Here is a 4491-nt window from a genome sequence, read left to right as displayed (position 1 = left end):
CTTATTATCCCCGTACAACTGTGCGTACCGGGCCCATGATCATTTGTTGGGGGCTTTTGTCACACCTGCCAGCAGGCCTAACCCACAACCTCATGACCTGGATTCTGCCTTGCTCAGGCAATGTTGCAAAGCTCGTAATAGGACTGCCAATAAATTCCCAAAGGGCATGCCGCTGTGCCATAAGTTGAATGTCAACACATCTGTGGTCAGCATATCAGCTCCCCAATTAAGTGCCCAGAGGCACCACATTCCTCAAGCCAGCCTCTTGTCCCAAAGCACTCAGCTTTATTTGCTGGGGGAACTGGGAAGGAAGCCCACTGTGCCGTCTCACATCCTCGACTCCTGGTTCTCCTGCTGCTGCTCCTCTGGTATCAGCTGCCTCCTGGATCAAGGAAGTACATGCCACACTACTGGTGGATCTTCTCTCTTGCTAGTAGTGAGATCCTCCCCCCGCCCAATCTGAGATGAATCCTGTTTAACAAGACTCACAGCCAGATCATAGACTATTTTCCCACCGTCTTTCTAGCTTGGGGAGAAGTCACAGGCTGAAGCTAGAAGAGCCATGAGCTTTGAAATCAGGTGGCCAGGGACCTTGGTGGAAACGCAGACGGTGTGGGATCCGGGGCACAGGGGGATAAAGGCGGAGGAAGTAGGCCAGTGGGGTGGGGATGCCGAGCCCGTGGTGACCGCTGGCTGGGATTCCTCTGCTGCTGAGCAGCCTCTCTGTGGTGGTCCGTGAACTTCTTCGTGAGGTGGGCGACAAGCCCCAGACAATCCTGACTCCCTACGATAGGGTTTCTGAGCCTGTAAATCTTTATGGGAACAGTGAGCTGCCTCTTTCTCAGAGCAGCTGATGGGTTTGAAATACCAACCTTGAGGTCAGTAGTCCAGCCATTCCTTGAACGTGCCACCAGGGCTCCACTGGCGTGCGTGAAGGTCTAAAGTAAAATCTCTCTGTGTCGCCAACATCCAGCCTGGAGGACACAGTCATGCCGCCGCCCCTCGGGGAGAAATGGACTCAGAAGTGACTGACTGTGCTTTGGGGGTCCAGAGGGGAGCGGTTCACTCGGTAAATGAGCAGGGCTTGTGGAGGAGGTGGGCTGGCTCTTATCCGTCTGCACTTGGGCCAGGGGAGATGGGCAGGGGCCGGACGACAGCATGCAGAGGTGGTGGGGTGGCACAGTGAGGAAGGCTCGGAGAAGACTTAGTGGGTGGCCAAGGTACCAGCAGTTTTCTGGGGTCTCTGCAGGCCCAGTACTGGTGAGGGACACCCCGCCCCCCACCTCACTGACTGTGGCTAGTGCCAAGGCGTTGGCTCCCTGGCTCTGCGCTCAGCTGCTAAGCCCCACATCGTCTCGTTCCAGCCACCAGCTCAGGAGATGCGTTGTCGCTCAGCATTGAGGTGACCAAGTGAGTCCTGCCACCCATAGATTTCTGCTTCGGCCCCCAGACAGGTGGCTTGAACCAGGTCTCAATGGGAGGGGGGTATACTTACACCACCTTACATAGTCTTGGGGGCATGCAAGCCCCCCTCATTACAGGGAGCCACATAGGTAACAAATGGACAGTACCTTAACCGTAGAGGTCCCTGGGTTCTTTGGGGGAGTAACAACACCGGTGCTGGGGGCAGTCCGGGGAATGACTGTCCCCTGAGCAGGGAGAGCAATAGCAATGTGTCTGCTCCTCTAGGTAAAGCTGTCGGCCAGGTAGCAATGAGCCACGTGCTCGTAAGAGGTATCGTTACGGTGGCACGCTGATGAGAGGACATTGTGGGCAGGACTTTTAACGATGAGAATGCTCACGAGTGTGAAGGCCGCCCTCCACCAGAATCCTGGCCCCCCAGCATCTTCAAGGAGTAAAGGATCTGTCCGCATACACTCTTTTCCCGTGCCTTAGTTTCCCATGGGAGTTGGGTGGGCGACATGCATCATCTTGGCCAATTAGTTGGCTGTTGGAAGAAGCAGCAAACCCAGGAGGGAGGGGACATCCTCCGGTCGGGGGCAGGCCCTGTGCCTGGGAGACCACTCTTGCTGGGCTGCTTGCAGCTCCTCGGGAGCCTACAGGACCCAGCGGACCCGCTCCCTGGAGTAGCCCTGGCTCCCGTCCGCACAGACGTAGCCTGCCACGCCTCCCCCCAGGAAGCGCCCTGGGTTTGGACAGCCTGGTGGTCCTGTCAACTACTGTGCCACCCGGACTCCTGGGGAGATTTGGCCTTGCCCCACCCACCAACCCCCGTCTGAGAAACCCATCGAAGGCCCCTCCCTCATAGTCTTCACTCCACTGGTCTCTTGTTCTCAGTAAACTCCGGACGAAGCTGGGGTTGACATCTTGGAGCTCAGTGCTGTTAAGAAGGTTGAGTGTGTGTGTGTGTGGGGGGGTGACAGGGCAGGCAAACTCAGGGTGGCGTGAGGGGTGCACTCACTGGCAGGTGAGTGAGTGTGGTGGGGAGGTCCCTGCCGTGTCCCTGCGCAGGGTGGCACCGCGTGGACTGCTCTGGGTGGAGCAGAGTTTGTCTGTCTGAACACTGGCTTGAGGGGCTTCAGGAGGTTGGCAGGAAGGAGAGAGAAAAAGACTCAAGCCCCCTCCTTTCTGCCATCTGCCCCTTCTGGCTCTTGGCACTGGGAAGGGGGACAGGGTCAGTGCTCCCTGCTCTCCCCCCAGCCCTGGGGGCAGGCACAGTCTCACTTCTAGGTCCCCTTCCAGAGGCCGGCACCAGGGAGGAGCCCCGGGCAGCTGATGCCCTCAACCCCATGGCCTTAAGACAGCGGGAGGAGCTGTGGGTGGGTGAGGAGGGGCCCAACAGTGAGCGGCTGGCCCTGCAGGAGAAGCCACGCTCCGTCCTGTCCAAGTACAACGAGGCCCCACTTAGGTGAGGGCGGCGCGGCCCCTGGTGTGTGGGCACTGGACCTGGAAGTGATGCAGGCCCAGTCCCTGCGCTCTGCAGGGCTCCGCTGGCCTCGGAGTACCTCGCACCCAAGGACGTGGTGAGTCTCCCTTCGGGGCATGCGCTGCTGGGACGCTCTGTGCTGGAGGGACCTGGAAGAGGTGGGAACAGCAGGGACTGCCAAGCCTGCTGGGTTCCGGCCTGTCTGTACCAGCTGGGGCCCGGGGGAGGCGTTTAGCTGAAGTCTGAGTTGTCTGAAGGACGTTGAAGTGGTAGCATCACGCCCTTGACTGGGGCCCCATCAAGAGTCAGGTGCAGCTCTCCTATTGAGGAGCCAGGTGATCTCCAGTAGGGTACGTCCCCTCTCTGTGCCTCAGTTTCCTCGTCCCACAAGCCAGGGTCCTGACTCCCATCATTTGCTTCGGGTGGGGGCCGCAGAGCAGAGGGCTTGCTGTGGAAGGGCCTGCCCGCCTCTCACGCTCTCTCTTTCCTCCACCGCCGGTGACCTTTAAGAAAGCCAAGCGGAGGGTGAAGACCATCTGCAGGACTGAGAAGGAGGCGGTGGTGCGAGCTGATGACTTGCTGCCTGTCAGGGACCAGACTCTGGACGGGGCCTTTGGTTCCAGGCAGGCTTGGGCTCAGGCCAGCGAGAGCCCATCCTCACAGGGGAGGCATCTCCCTGCAGACTTTGGGGATGGGGGCAGCAGTGAGTGCCCTCTTTGGGGCGTCGCCCAAGGCTTATGAGGAGGTCCAGGAGGAGAAGGAGCCCGGGCACCTGCGCCCGAGTTGGACAACCCCTGTGAGCAGCACAGGCGCCTCGGCGATGAAGGTGTGGCCGTGGGCACAGCGGGCAGGGCCAGGAGCACCTGGCCCCAGAGGCAGGCTGAGTGACCTGGCCTGTGCTTCCACAGAGGAGGGCGGAACGGCCCGAGCCCGGGCCTCCAGTATGGCGGAGGAGGAAGAGGAGGAGGGGGCGGCACTGGAGCTGCAGAACTGCTGGAAGAGGGGGAGCTGCAGAGGCAAGAAGGTGAGCGGGGACAGGCCCTCGCCTCAGCAGGGCAGGGTCTGGTCCTTCATGGGTGAGGTGACCTGTCCAGCTCTTCTCCGTGGGCCCTTGTGGGCAGCACCACATCCCATCAGAACGCTCCTGTGTTCTGGCCCACTCCAGCAGGCCTCTCCTCGCAGTGCGCACAGTGCAGTCAGGCCTGGTAGCGGCCGGGTCCCCCTGCGTCGTCCAGGGTAGGAATGACAGAAGAGCTCCGCTGGAGGGGCTGGTTCTCGGGTCAGGGGGGCAGGAGGTGAGCTGGAGAGCAGAGCTGGGCAGGCAGGCGCTGATAAGACTGCAAGTCTGGGGGTTGGCACCTCAGATGGGGATCGATTGGAGCTGTTGCCTGGTGAGCCAGCCTTGCTGAGGGTGGGGGTGGGTGGGGGCACTGGCCAGTGGAGGGTAGTGGAGGGGCAGGTGGGCCTTCAGCAGGGCCGCAGCAGGGGCTGTTGCTCACAGGCCACATGGAGGGCAGACGCCCCACCCCACTCAGTGTGTGGGTTCTTTGAATCCTCACAGCGACACCCTAGCTCAGAAGCAACAAAGCCCACATGGAAGAACA

The sequence above is a fragment of the Echinops telfairi genome, unplaced genomic scaffold, assembly GCF_000313985.2.
Source record: "Echinops telfairi isolate 266 unplaced genomic scaffold, ASM31398v2 ScPeMD7_7417;HRSCAF=8455, whole genome shotgun sequence".
Taxonomy (NCBI): domain Eukaryota; kingdom Metazoa; phylum Chordata; class Mammalia; order Afrosoricida; family Tenrecidae; genus Echinops; species Echinops telfairi.
The sequence above is the reverse complement of the archived record's forward strand: the minus strand, read 5'-3'. Positions refer to the sequence as shown.